Source organism: Cupressus sempervirens, chromosome 2 (genome assembly GCF_028749045.1).
Source record: "Cupressus sempervirens isolate cs-2001-9-10 chromosome 2, ASM2874904v1, whole genome shotgun sequence".
NCBI lineage: Eukaryota > Viridiplantae > Streptophyta > Pinopsida > Cupressales > Cupressaceae > Cupressus > Cupressus sempervirens.
Window position 1 is genome coordinate 106,396,086 of NC_143119.1, and position 16,002 is coordinate 106,412,087.

Below are 16,002 nucleotides of genomic sequence, written 5' to 3' on the forward strand. Positions count from 1 at the left end.
TGAGTTACAAAAGAAATTTGAATGTATTTATAAGCATTTCTGCTCAGAGATTTCCTATAACATTGTGTTAATACCAGATTTCCCTTTTTTTCAACTGTATTGCTAAGAAAATCACCATGGCCGCATTCTATATCTAGAGCAATTATCACATTGGACAAGTCATTTAGCATTGACATAATTATTCGCATCATTTTCCAATGAATAATCCCATCAAAATGCCACACGCTAGACATCGTGACAAAATTACAAACCGGTGGGAATGAGCCAGAACCTCTCAATCCGCACTTAACCAGATTAAACCACCGAAAGAATAGGTAGCAGGAAGGAACCTATAAATTGGAGCCGCAACAGAGCCAATTCCAAAGGCATGTCCAGATCCAGAGTTAGTCATTTATCTTTAATCCATTCCCATTCAGTCCCAGCAATGCGCTAATAGCGTCAGGAAGCTCCATGCATGAATTAGAAGAAAATGGATAGATCTGGTTAGGAAAGTACATATTGGACCAAAATATTTCAGAAATAGAAAAGAAGACACCCCTAAAACACTCCCATCAAGCACCATTAACTATGAAAAGTATTATAAAATATATATATCAAATAGATTTTGAATACAAATCTAAATCTAAATCAAACATGCAAGACTAAACTATTAAGTGCAAGCCTAAATAGTTATGAATAGAATTCTAAATCTAAATGAAATTAATTAAAATTGAAATCTAAATCAAAGTAGAATATTATAACTAATTTTGAATTTCAATTTACATCTGCATCTAAATCTAAATGAAAATGTAAATAAAAAATAGAAATCTCACCTGCAAAAATGTTACTCCAAAACTTCAATTTACTCCTATTCAAAAACTCCAATCTAATCCTCCAATAACCTCCACCTCTTCCTTCCTGCAAAAACATAAAATGAAAATGAAATGAGGAGCCTTGGTTTTATAACTTCTGAGAGGCTCCTCATATCCCCCAACAGACGTCTCTTCACATTCCACGAATTTGTTTCAAATTCCCCCACTCCCCGCAAAAAAAAAGCATGAATGTGCATGCAAAATTATATTTAACAAAAAAAAAAATCATATTGAAATTATTTTGCCCCTATTTTTTCGGGCCCTATTTTTTCAGGTCCTACTTTTTCGGGCCCTACTTTTTCGGGTCTATTATTTCGGCCTCCATTTGGCTTCCTATTATTTTGGCCAGCTATTATTTTGGGAATTCTTTTTTAATATTTAATTTGGAAGTTTGTAACCGCTCCCAATTCTTTTTTATTGACAAGAAATCTTGGCATATTCCCGTGCTGGGCATTTGTGTTGCCATTGTATAGAACGCCTCTCGGCATAATAACAGTTTTTTTTTAATGCATAATTTTCTAATAAAATAAGTTTTATGTAATGGTTAATATTTATTTTTATAATATTATAATAATATTTATTTTGTAGTTAGTGGATGGATAAAATCTATTATTTTATATATTTATTAAATATAAAATAGTACAATAATTGTATCTTCGTGTACAATAGGTATTTTCAAAGATAGGTGAAAATTCAATTGATGGATTATCTAACAAAGGGAAAGATATAAAGAAAGTAGAGGAAAGAGATAAAGATAGATATAGTGGGATAGAATATATAGATGTCCATAGAAATAAGATAGAGAGGGGAATGAGATTGGGATAGAGAGAAACTCATATAGAGATATAGAGTGAGAAAGACAAAAATATAGTAAAATAGCTCAAGAATGGGAGTGTGAAGATGATATAAATAGACGGAGATAAGGAGATAGAGAGGAACACAAGAGAGTTAGGGATAGGGATATGGATAAGGATAAAAAAATAGAGAGAGAAGTTATGGAGTGATAGAAGATAGAAGTATAGATCCTGGGAGCTAGATGGAGTGAACAAGAGATAGGTTGAGCTAATGAGATATCAAAAGAGAAGGAGAGGAAGAGATAAGGAGATAAACATGTAGCTAGGGAAAGAGTGAGAGAGAAAAAGGTGATGAAGATAAGTCTCTCTCTCTCTCTCTCTCTCTCTCTCTCTCTCACACACACACACACACACACACAGAGTTTTATATATATATATATATATATATATATATATATATATATATATAGAGAGAGAGAGAGAGAGAGAGAGAGATGGGTAAGGAAAATCAAGGAGTGTGAGAAATTGAGTAAGAAAACATGAGTAGAGAGAGATATCTAAAGAGGAAGAGATTGAGATAGAGACATATAAGTTAGGGGGAGAGAGTGAGGGTGGAGCCAAAGGGGGGATGAATAAAAAAAGAACTATATAGATAATGAGATATAAATACAGAGGGAAAGGGGGAGACATGGAAATATAGATAGAAAACAAAAGAATGGGGGATAAAGGAGGTGATAAGTTTATGAATAATAGAATGCTCAGAGAAGAGAGAGATATGGTTTTGTAAAATCTATGCAAATTTATCAATTTCAAAAATTTACAATAATAAAATTAATCTGGAACTTAATTATTGATTATGATTTTCAGAATCTTGTAGAATTCAAATTATATATTTATGTACTATTTAATATAGCTACTTGATTAAATAACCATTAATGATTACAAATTTGTTCATAATATAAATATTAGAGAAAAAATAGATATTTGTAAACAAAAAGATGACAAGTATTAAAATGTATGATTAAAAACTATAAAATTATTTTAGTTTTAAAAATTTATGATTTTCAGCAATATATTAAAAAAAAGATAATGATTTGGAAAAAAAAAAAAAGAACATGTAACTTTAATATTTAATTAATAGAGAAGGGGTTATTCATTAAAAAAATTTATTATTATAAAGAATTTATATAAAATTATAATTAAATAATTTATTTTAATTCAAATAGTGTGAATCAAATATCTATAAAATAGATGATTGATTTTATTATGTGAATTTTGAGAAATAAATTATTATAGAATTTATTTATCTATAAAAAAAATATTTTTTTACAAATAATAAATAATAAATAATCCAGAACAAAAAAAAATGGTGAGTACAAAAAGACATGTGAAAAATGCAAATCGCAGGTTTCTTGCAAACCATCCCAAACCCTCTTCCAGGACCAATTCAGGAAAACATTTTCTGCGACAACCCCCGTCATTCAATCTGTCTGGTAAAAATATACTTAATCCTCAAATCCAAAGCAAGGAGAAAGACTATGGTTCCTCTATTAGGATAAATCACGGACAGAGATAAAAAAAACTACATGCAAATATAACCAATAATAGAAAAATAATAGATCACACAGAAATGAACACAAGACACCAAGATTTAACGTGGTTCACCCAATTCTTGGGCTACGTCCACCAAACAGCAAGTCTAATCTTATTACAATCCAGTGATTACAACCTAATTATAGTCTGTAATCCCTTCCAGCTCAATACTGCCGCAAGAAGCAATTTCGCATCACAACATAATGAAAATACCCAACCCTAAACCCTTTTATACAAGTATTAAAACACTTTAGGGTTATAACATGTCAGCCATAAATTAGCCATAACTTTAGTGGTGAATCTACGAATAGTACCAATTTTTTTTTTTTTGGGGAACCCCACTAATTATGGAGTATGTACAGTACTTTCCTGATCAATCACCATAATCTAACATCCTCTAGTGCAGCAAGGGTCCATACCTCAAATCACTTTGCTTCATTGGTAGATATGCAAATGGAGGAGGAGAACACGACAGAAAGATTCAAGCGAGAGATGCCATCCAAAATATTCTTGATCTCAAGCCTAGACAAACAGATTGCAGTGTTCAACTCGACCAAATATGTTGGCCTTAACCATAATCTTCCTTGCTTAGGGCTTGAGGGTTTCGCTCTCCCTCATCGGTCAGAGATTCTATCTCTACCATTGATCCATCTATCTTTATTGTCATCCCCTACTTATATACCCCCGCACTACAAAGTAAGCATAAACCCCCATCTAAACCCTAAGCCCTCCCAATCCCTCCACCATCCTCTCATAGATTCAGAAGACATGATTCTCATCATCAGCGATCAAGACAACGAAGAGTAATGAGAAGAATGTCAAGAGGTAGGCCTCTTTACCTATTAGAATGGCCTCATTTCTGATTTTCTCAAATTGATCGACATGCTTGAAGAGTTTTGTGGTGCTCATGTATGTATCTCTAAGTTCTCTAATAGAATCCTTTCTCTCCATTTCTATGATGAATTAGTTAAAAGGGAATTTCTTAAATTTCTAATTGCATGTTTAAAGGTCATGCAGTTTATTTCTTTGATTGGATACCTAACTGTAATGAAAGTGATTTAGATTTATCAATTCCTTCCTAGTTTTTAGTTCACTCACTAACTCTAGAATTAAAGCACATTACTATCTTAAAAAGGATTGGTAGATCACTAGGAAATCTTATTGGATTGGATATGGCTTTTGAAAAAAGTAATGATGTTAAACTTCGAATCAATTGTCAAACAAACAAATCCAATATCAAACATTTAAAACTCATCACTAATAGATCCAAGTATGATTTAGAATTTCTCAAATATGAGGGCAGAATATTAGATATTATCAGACTTGATTATGAAAGAAGGTAGTCCTTCAACATGTTGGACAAAACATCAGATCTTAGTAGATCTCTACCTCTTATCAAAAGTAGACAACTCAAGATGCTTCGAGAAGGACAAGATTCAGTAGAAGGCTTTATAAGAATTGGTTTAGATTTGACTAAATCAAAGCCAATCATGGAAGATCACAAAACAAGGGATAAGGAAAGGTGCCACAAAGGCAACACAAACAAATTGGAAGACAAGAATACCCAATTGGGAGGGAACCTTTTGGAAACTAATGGTAAATCCTATCAAGAGGATGTTAAAAGAGACAAGAATAATTCCTCTAACATATCCAACAAACCCAGATTACAAAGCATCATAGTGGACAGTAGGAAATAGAGAAAGAATGTAAAAAAAAGTAGAGACAAAAAAGATCAGATTACTCAGGAACAAGAAAATATGGATTATGGAGAGGAATCTCTTAGGGTCACCATAGCCAGCCAAAAGCAACCTGAGGATATACCTTCTGAGAAAGGTGCAAAAAAAAAAAATTATCAGTCACACGAGGATGATAATTCAGAAGAGATCATTGGCAACCAGCAAGAAGACAACCAAAAAGGACAATTAGAGGAGCTCAAAAATCTCATGTTTTCTTCTTCCTGTAAGGTAGATGAAGGAGGAAGAATCCAAAAGGAAGAAGTGTCACCAAATCTTAGTCATAGTGGGTTGGCTGAAAATAATTTGGATCCTCCGGTCAAGAGTAATAAATTTTGGTAAACTCTAGCAGCAACAAGTAGCTCTCCATTCACACCTATCAGCAGGAATCTCCACAAGGAAGGAAACAATGAACAAGCAGACAAGTTACCAGTCAAAGAATTTCAAGAATTTCTAAATAAGGAAAACTTCTTGGAACCAAAAAATGTTGAACTTAACATGACAGAATTAGAAGAAGAAAATCTAGTTCAACTTGTGGATGAATTAGTTCAAGTTTTTAGTGTAGACAGAATTGACAATACTTTGGTAGCTCAAAAGGAAGAACTTATTTAGACAATCCTTAAACTTGGAAGGGAAGACTACACTTGTGAAGACCTCAGGAAAGACTTATCAAATATTGAACTAGAAGACATCTATGCTATTCAATCCCAAATGACAATATTGGATCCCTCTATATGGCAGAGACACAATGTTACATTTAATGACAACAAATCAGGTTGCAAGTCAGAGTTTATTAATCAAGATGGTTGCTCTCCATAGAACATTTTAGTAGCTGATCTTAAGGTACAGGAATAGTCCTCAACAAAAAATATCGTTATAGTACAGAAAGAAAAAGCTAACCTAGACTAGCTAGGTATCTATATGTCTCAAGAAGGGCTCAAATCCCCTAATTGTGGCAAAGTAAAAGGTAGAAGGGGAAGAAGATCACTAAAGGAGCTTAGGGAAGTAGATGGCCTCAGTAGGCAACAATAGAAGATAGATAAAATTTTCTACAATGGGAAGGGGAAGTGCCTTCCTGATCAGGTATGCAAATCTCTACTTGGAATGCTAGGGGTCTCAATGCCCCTAGCAGAAAGAGGTTATTTAAACATAACCTCAAATCCTTTAATTCCAATATTGTTTTAATCCAAGAAACTAAATTAAATACATTGAAAATAGCTAAATTAAGTAGGATGTTAGGATTTTGGTCTTCTCTATTCCAAGAATCTTCAGGGGCATCTAGGGGACTAGGCATCATCTGGGATCCCAAGAAAGTTAGCATCAGCATACTTCATACTACTAACAATTGGATTAGTGGTAATGTTCAAAGTTTAAAATCAGACCTTAATTTTATAATCATAAATGTTTATGGCCCAATTAATAATATTGACAAAAAATTAGTATGGAATGACATTGGTCAATTTATGGATAATCATAATAATGAGTTATTGCTATTGGGAGGTGATTTTAATACTATCCTAGACATCAATGAAAAGGTAGGAGGGACCTAAACGCTATCACAAGCATCCAAAGACTTTAAAGAATGGTGTGCTTTGCATAATTTGATTGACACCCCAACCAATAATGGTATTTACACATGGAATAATAGACAAAAGGATTTTGCTTATATCGCAAAAAGACTTGACAAGTTTATGTTAAAAGGAGATCTAGATAAGGGCAACCTTACCATTCAATCTACCATTTTTCCCATAGCTAGGTCTAATCACTTCCCAGTCAGATTCAAATTTGTTGAGCTCCTAAAACTGGCTAGGAAACCATTCAAGTGCAAAAAAATGTGGTTCCTAGACCCAAATTTCATCAATAATATTAAACTATGGTGGGCCCATGACAACTAAGAAGGTTCAAAAATGTTTGTCTTTGTGAACAAACTAAGAATGCTTAAAGAACATATCCTTATGTGGAACAAAGAACATTTTAATAACATCTTTAAAGAAAAAATGGATATAGAAAACCAACTTAAAGAACTAAACTCTGAAGTAATTATCAAGGGCATGGATAATAAGAGCTATCTTCTTGAAAAAGAATTGCTAGCCAAGCAAGAAGACATCCTATCCAAAGAAGAGATGTTCTGGAGAAAAAAATCTAGAGAAAGATGGTTAGCAGAAGGGGATTACAACACTAAATTCTTTCATAAATCCACACTATACAATAGAGCTAACAACAGAATCATGTGTGTCAAAAATCATCAAGGTGTCCTGACTGAAAAACTAGGAGAAATAGCAGAAACCTTTGTTAAACATTTCCAAAATATACTAAATAACCATGAAGGCTCAAGCAAAACTTCTGGAAGGTATTCCTAAAGTTGTAACTCAAGAAGACAACAAAAACCTAATAAAACCTATCACCTTAGAAGAAGTTAAGAAGGTGGTTTTCGATATGGACCCGGATAAATCTCTAGGTCCAGATAGATTCCAAGCATTTTTCTTCCAAAAGTGTTGGGGCATTATAGGTGTTGATCTATGGAAAGCAATTGAAGCATCTAGAAATGGAGGTTCTCTTCTTGCTGAAATCAATCATTCATTTATCACTCTGATCCCAAAGAAGTCTGATCCAGAATCTCCTGGTAACTATAGACCAATTTCCTTGTGTAATACAGTCTATAAAATTTTCTCCAAGGTACTTGCAAATAGGCTTAAAGAGATCCTTCCCAAGATTATCTTGAAATAACAAATGAGATTCATGTTAGGTAGATCAATTCTAGACGGTATCATCACCATTCAGGAAACCATCCACTCTGCATGTTCAAACCAAGAAGCCTACATGTTTATGAAATTGGACATCCAAAAAGCATGTGATATGGTGGAGTGGAGGTTTCTATGTAAGACATTAGAAGCATTTGGGTTTTCCCACCAGTGGATTAATCTAATCTTCAAATTTATATCCACCCCTAAAATTTGCATTCTAATCAATGGGATGCTTGAAGGTTTCTTCGATATAGCTAGAGGCATTATACAAGGGGACCCTTTATCCCCTTCCCTATTTATTATCATGGCAGAGGCTTTTGGGAGAGCAGTGATAGATGCATATAACAAACAAAAGATCTCATGTATCACTCTCACCAAAAATTTGCCTAATATTACCCATGAATAGTTTTCTTATGACACTATTATACCAGGAAAAAGTTCAGTCTTAGAGGCCTGTGTTCTTAAATACATTGTAAATACATATATGGAAGCTTCAGGACAGAAGGTCAATGAACTCAAAAAAAAAAAATCTTCATTAACACTAAGCCAGACTTAGAGCAACAAATATGCAAGGTAATGGGTTTTAAAAAAGGAACCTTCCCTTGCAAATATCTTGGTATTGCCCTAGAAAAAGGGACTAAATCAAGTAAGGTTTGGGACAATACATTAGAAAAACTATATTCCAAACTCTGTAATTGGAAGGACAAATGGCTCACAAAGGCAAGAAAATGCACTAAGATCCAAGCAGTCTTATCAACAATTTCAACTTTCCCTCTATCTTGCCTCCCCCTTTCAAAGAAAAATCTCCAAAAATTTGAATCTAAAATGAGGAATTTTCTTTGGAAAGATTGGGATGAAGATAATAAGCTAGCACTCATCAAATGGGAAAGCATTTACAAACCCAAAGAATTAGGTGGCTTAGGGATCGGGAATTTAATTTGGCAAAATGAAGCCTTAGGGTCTAAACTCATTTAGCACTAGTATAACAAAAGAAATCATAAATGGGCTAGGATTCTTTACAATAAATATCTTTATGTGAAAGATTCACTCTCAATTTTTAGAGTTACTGCTCCTCCTAAGGGATCAGAAAGTTGGAACTTCATGTTAAAATGTTGAAAACTTATTAGTAATTTTTAAACCTAGGATGTAGATAAGGGTGATGAGGCCCTTTTTTGGGAGGATTCCTAGGATGGCAAACCTCCCCTCTCTCTTAGCAATATCTCTCAGAACATCAGAAACAAGTTGTCAAATCTTTTGGATAGCAAAGTTACAGATTATAAGACATTGGTATATATAGATGGAACCCCAAAATGGATATGGAAATCTTTGAATGGTTTGGGTTTTGATGTTGAGGAGGCCAAGCAATTTGAGAAGATTCTAAAAGATAGGAATCTCAACAAATCTGACAAGAAAGACATCTTAATTTGGGCAGCATCTAATGATGGGAAATATAATGTTAAAAATGCATACAAGGCCATTCTAGAAGCTCACAAACCAAATTTGGTGGATATCCCTTTAACGCTCTGTTGGGACCCTTCTTGTCTCCCAAAAGTAGGATTCTTCCTATGGTTAGCCATCCAAAATAGGATTCTAACTATGGACAGATTATACATTCTCGATATCCAAGGTCCTTCTAGGTGTATTCTTTGCAAAATAAGCACTGAAGACTCAGACCATCTTTTGTTTAACTACCCTTACTCCCAAAGCTGTTGGGAGTGGCTCAAGAAGATGCTGGGTTGGTCTACCCCCTTCACCAAATCTTTGTCTAATTTGCTTAGAGGTTGGCCTACGAATCTAGTGAAGGGTGTTTATGGTAAGCTCTGGAACATCTCCCCCTCGATCATGGCTTGGGAAATTTGGAAGGAAAGGAATCGTCACATCTTTCAAAATTTGGAATTCAGTCCTAAAGATCTTATTGCCAAAATAGAAGCTAGTATTGTAGAAACCACCAACTCTTATTTAAGAAACTCGTGGCTAGAGGAAGGTTCTTTCTCGAATTGGGATGAACTCATGAAGAAATCTTGGCCTAATTTGATTAATCCCCACTTATTTTACTCAAAGAATAATAGGGAGGCTAGGAAAAACTGTAGATGGGAGTTGCCACCCATCGGCTAGGTTAAGCTGAATTTCGAAGGAGCTACTCACGGTAACCCAAGTATAGCAGGAATTAGATGCATTATAAATAATGACGCTGGGTGTTGGATAGCTAAAAAAGCTATGTCAATACATCCTACCTCCAACAACCTAGTAGAACTTGAATCCCTCTATCAAGGTATTCAATTATGTCTTAAACTTAAATTAACTAAAATCGTTATTGAGGGAGACTCCCAAATTATCTTGAATGCCATCAGGAAAAGGTCGACCCCTAATTGGGTTCTCAATTCCCAACTAGAGAAGATTCTTGTCTTAATAGACAAACTCGAAGACTATAGGATTTTTCATATATATAGGGAAGGCAACCAATCTGTAGATCAGCTAGCAAACTCGAGAGCAGATGGAGTCAATTTGTTGATTTTCAATGATGGCTATTCTCCACTTCTCTAGATTTTTACTTTGCTCTATTTATGTCCCCTCTTTTTATAAATTCTTTTTAATAGCAAGATTAAAATGTTTAATATTTACTTGATAGTTCTATGTCGAGGGTGAGTCTTCACGCTTTATACTTTAGGTAGGTCTGCTTTGTTTTACTCCCTAAGTGTAATGCTATATATAATCATTCACCCTAAGATACATTTTATTTTATAATTTTCATCCCTCGATTGGTTTTTGCATGTTCCTTATCTTATCATGATAGCCAAGAATTTAGGCTTTGCTAAGTACTGTGTAATTATTCCTCCTCTTATGGTGATTCTCGTGTCTAGGTACTTTACACTTTATCACCAATAAATGATTTCATCTCTATGACATCACGATTGTAGTTCACATGTTTGCTTCCAGACGATTCCATTTGTTTTATTTGGAGCCCCCATCAGCGTCTTTCACTTTCATTGTTGCCATTAACCATTGATTCAAATGTTTATCTGTTTCATGCTACTGAAAGTTGAACCATGGCATTCTGTGGGTCAGTAAAACTAGAGAGGTGGAATCGAATTATGTATGCTCTAGACGACATGTCTCAAATTGTAATTAGTCGAGTTTTGGGGGAGGGAATCTTTGATTATGAATACACTTGGAGAACAAACAACAATATCATAGGGTCTTTTATTGGCTGCCTAGCAAGAACCAAAGTGGGAGCGAAGGATATTATTTGGCTATGCAGAGATATGTTTGTCTCTACCTAGAGAAAGGACTTGGAATAAGGGGTATATAGCATGGATAGAAAATTCAGGATTCCCCTTCCAGAGAAGTATATGAATCTATCCTTGGGGCATCTAGACCTAGAAATCACATATTTCTATCCTTCCTTGGTCATTCATGAGGGTTTAGCTTTTTCTTGAGAGTGGCCTAAAATGGAGGCCGGTTTGAACTTTCTCCTGAGGTGGCAAGGGATCATTGTAGATGAGAGCAAGGAGTGGCTTCTCAACTATCTTCACATCTTCAATACATACATTCAACCGGGGGTGACATTTGACAACCTCGATGACCTAGACTTCTATACACTGAATGCTAGGAAAACCAACTGTGCAAAGTTCAACTTCAAATTTTTTCCAAACTACTATGTGGAGTAGCCCAACGACATCTCTAAAGTGATTATGGTGTACTAGAAGTGAGGCAGGGGCTCGGCTTGATCGAGGAAAGTTTTTCATGGTTAAGGGTTAGTACTACAGGGTTTCTTAGTTTACCTCATAGCTATTAGTATGTTAGTAAGCTTAATCATCCACGACAATGTCAATTTTTTGTATTAAATGCAAAAGTTTGAGATTTTGCTTCTCTCAGATTAAATCCCTAAGACTCTATATTATGTATATCTGTGAACAATATTAATATACAATAATTGGTATTTGGACTTCGCCTTGGTTTCATAATGGTTTCTTAATGTATGCACTTGTTCTATTATTTAGGGTTAATTTTTACTCTTCATATTAAATGGCATGTAATTATCTGGTTGGCTAGTTCTATTCAAGTAGGGCATCAGTTCCTTTTGGATAGCAGTTTAGATTATATGGTTTAGCTAGGAGTAATTTTCAGTTGATTAAAAGGAGACTTCTCTCAAGATATGGATTCTTTTATGTCATTGAGGTATTTGCTTGTCTACCATTTTTGGCGATCTCTTTCCTTCTGGTTTGTCACAATTATGAATATTAAATTGTCAAATCCTCTTTGTTGGGACTGGCTGGTGTATTATGGAACTCCCTAAATAAGGATTTTGAGATAGCTCAAATGATACCCTGCCTCTCCGACAGACAAATTTGCATAGGGTAATTTATGACAATCTTTATTTCATGTTTAGTTTAGCTATTAGTTCTTTATGCTAGAGATTGGGAATTTCATTCAAAATTAACATTTATGAAATTTTAAATTTTTTCTATATTTCTAAAAAGATGAGAATCCTAGATTAGCTATGCGAAATAGAATCGATGCTCTGTTGTTGTATTTGAAGTCTCTGGTTTAGTCTTAAATTAATCTTAGGAATATAGTGAAAGTAAGGCTTAAATGAATTAAAATTCTCTTTGTGAAATGTGAGTAAGCTATATGATTCAGAGGATTATGAGGATTGCGAGTTGTGGTAGTATTATGGTTAGCCATTATCTATCAATGATGATTTGTTGTTAGTATAATTATATTTGATGAGCATTCAGTTTTACTTGCTTTGTGGTGTTCTGTAATTTCACTGAGGTACTAAAGGTGCTTACATGCCTTAGTAGTTTTATAAGTGTTTTAAGAAATTCGATGATAATTATTCCCCCATTGGGTATCTTGGCTTGTTTATTAGATCTCTTACATCGGGACTGATCGTTTGCCCTTCTTGGGATTTCTTTAACTTTGTCTCCTTTTCTTTTCCACAATTATGTTAGGTTTATTACATTGTTTCCTTTTGTTTTAGTCTTCATATAATTCGCTCTTATGACATTGGTAATTGTTATCCATTTTAATTGGGAATTTAGTCCCCTTGGCAATAAGGATGGTGAGGTGTTTTATCTGGTTTATTTCTATGCTCCTCTAACAAATGTTTTAAGTTGAATAGGCAAGATGAGGGATTGATCCAAGCAAAATACTTACATTCAAAAGTCTTCTCCTTATGAGAGCTCTAGTTGTGTATATGATATGATTTATGGGTCAACGTCTCCTAACATTAGGGGTATGCCCTTGTCCACTATGTATTTATAAATAAAAATGTTAATGTTAATTTATTTTCAAAACTCCACTGGGGTATGTCCCTTTTAAGATGTAATAATATAGGACATCTGTCTCAGGCTAGACTAGAGGTTTTCTTCTCCATTCTTTCCTACCAGTGCCCATTTGAATGGAGATAAGCTATTGTAAATTGTTATCTTTTTTAATAAAATCAATTAAGGCCTTGGCCATTTATCGATGAAAAATAAATAAATAATCCAAAATAGATGTCTTAAATTGTAACTTGGAATCTTAAAAATAAAAATATCATCATTTCTAGAAATTTATTCCTATAACACCATTTTTTAAAATTCAATATTATTGCCTACTCAATTACTAATAATAAGAGAGAGAGATTAAGAATGGGATTATTGATGAGTGTATATTTCAAATAAACATCTTAATGCATTTGAAATAACTATCATGTGACATTTAGAATGGCTAAAGGTTAATATATCAGTTTCATAGGTGCAAATCGTAAATTTGTAAGGGGATAATATTACTAATTATTAAATGGATGCATGCAAGGTTAGATCGAGTAAAAGATTTCTAGGAAAGGATTTTTGTAATGTTAATTTAGAAAATTGCTTAATTGATAAACAACAATAATCTTGATGTTTTTTTCCTTTGATGTTGTGAAGACTCATAAATACATATTTCTAAGTTTTGTTAGGTATATCACCATGTTTCTTATTGTTGAAATCTGATTGAAAATATCATTGTTAAGAGAGATTGTTGAAAGAGGGAGATTGTTGAAGAAGACTATGTGTTTCAATCATTATTTTGTCACTAATATCAAACCTATTATTTGTTGGTAAGACAACTGCTTATAAGATTCAAGTACTATCACTTAGTTGATTGATGAAGAAGATTTGATCAATAATAGGTAACAATAGCACCTAGAGGAAAGGTTGAGTTACGATTATGTAATGAAGTACAAGGATCAGTTAAGACAATGATGTATTGATTTATTGATGATCTACTTAAGGTTACAAATGCTGGCTACACTTAGAAAGTTTAGAAGAACAAGTTATACAAAGTTTTTCTACCAAGCTTTACCAAGTGGATAGTAGGTGTTGAGCAAAGTCAGTGCAAGCTGAACAGAAAGTCAATTGGAGCCGAGTAAAAGCAAATTCTAGTGAATGTCGAGTAAGATAGTTGATGTCAAGTAAAGTTTAGTTGATGGCAAGCATCAGTAAACTTTAGTTAATGCTGAGAAACACGGTATGTGTTGAGCATCAGAAGGTTGATAATGTCAAGCTGTTGCATCATGTTGAAGATCAAAGATTTGCCAAATCTAAGTCGACAAGTTTATTTTCTTGAAACTTGTGAACTAGGAGGAAGATAAGGTTTATAAGTTGGTGGTATAGAAATTTATGTAAACCATTTTAAGGAAAATTCTAATGGATTCTAGGATAAGTTTCTAAAAAAGACAAGATATGGGGTAGATACATTGTATCCTACCTAATCTATCCAAAACCCTAAATTGGATGATAGAAAATGAGCAAGAAAATATCCTAATTTTCTATTTATAGAAATGTTTGGTCATGAAGCAAAGTTGTCATGTGCAAGAACCTAGGGAGAAGAAGGAGTTAAGGGTTTTGCTTCATCAAGTGACCCAAGAGAAGAGTCTATAATGGCATGTTAAGCAAGAAGGCTTAAGGAGATGAATGCTTAAAGGGTGAACAAGCTGTCAAAGTTGCAAAGAATGAAGGCCAAGAAAAATTGAGGACTAAACATAGATATGTAATATGTAAGAGAAGTTGTAAGTTGTATCAGATCAAAGCTCTACTATTACTCTGTAACAATTGTATCAATATAGGGTAAATCCTTTGGATTAAGTTTGACCTAACAGTCATTTGTAAATACTTTAATCAGGTGACATTCCAAGTGAAAGGCTTAAAGTCCTCTAACAAGGCTCACTTCTAATAGGGTGATTGAAATCCCTTAACTAGTTCACATTTAATAGTGTGTATTGTAACCTTTAATAGGGTTGGCCTTTCATAGGGCATCACTTTAGAAGAGTGAAAAGGAGTAGCATGTTATTGGTGATTTTTTCTAAATTGAGTTTTCACATTTAAATCATTGTGACAAGTGTGTTGATGAATCTGTTTTGTTTCGTGCTTTACATTTATGCAAGTTAATTTGACAGTGAAATACATTTTTTAGTGATTACATAATGGATGCATGGGTATGAGTGTTTTATGCATTCACTCAGTTGTGAAAGGTTTGATTTATACAACTGGACCTTGGATAACTAATTCACCCCCCAACATTATTCTAAAGTATTCAAACAATTGATATCAGAGCCATCTGCTTAAGAGGAATAATTTCAAGGTACTAGAAGCAAAAAGATCGAGATGTCTAAAAGAGAAGTACTCAAGCTCAATAGAGATAACTTTCCTGCATGGAAAAGTTTGATGAAGCTACACCTTGGAGGACTTGGAGATCATGCACAATCCACCATTACAGTGGAACATGTTTATCCAGTTAGAGCCCTAACTATTGAAGATATGAAGAAGAATAAAGAATACAATCAGGCAATGTTGGAAATTGCCTCAACCCTAAGCTATGTCGAATTTGATGATATCAAAGGTTATGACACTGCAAAAAAAATATGGGATGCCATACACACTATCTATGGAGGAGACAAAAATGTTCAAAGAGTAAAATCTAAGAGCCTCAAAGGTACATTTGATGATATGAGAATGGAAGAAGGTGAGAATATTGCTCAATATGTTGCTAGAATAAAAGAAGTTGTTAGTGCAATAAGAGGAGCTATTGGTCATATAGATGATGATACTGTGCTAAGTAAAGTCTTGAGAACATTATTGCCTGTTTATGCTATTAGAGCTTATGCAATTCAAGAATTGAGATGTATTCCAGGAAATAATCTAACCCTTGAAGGTCTGGTAGGTAGATTCATTGTTTTTGAGCTATCTAACTTTGATAATTACAAACTTGAGAGTTTTGAATCTTCTTTCAAATCTAAGTTGTTATTGAAGGACTTTGA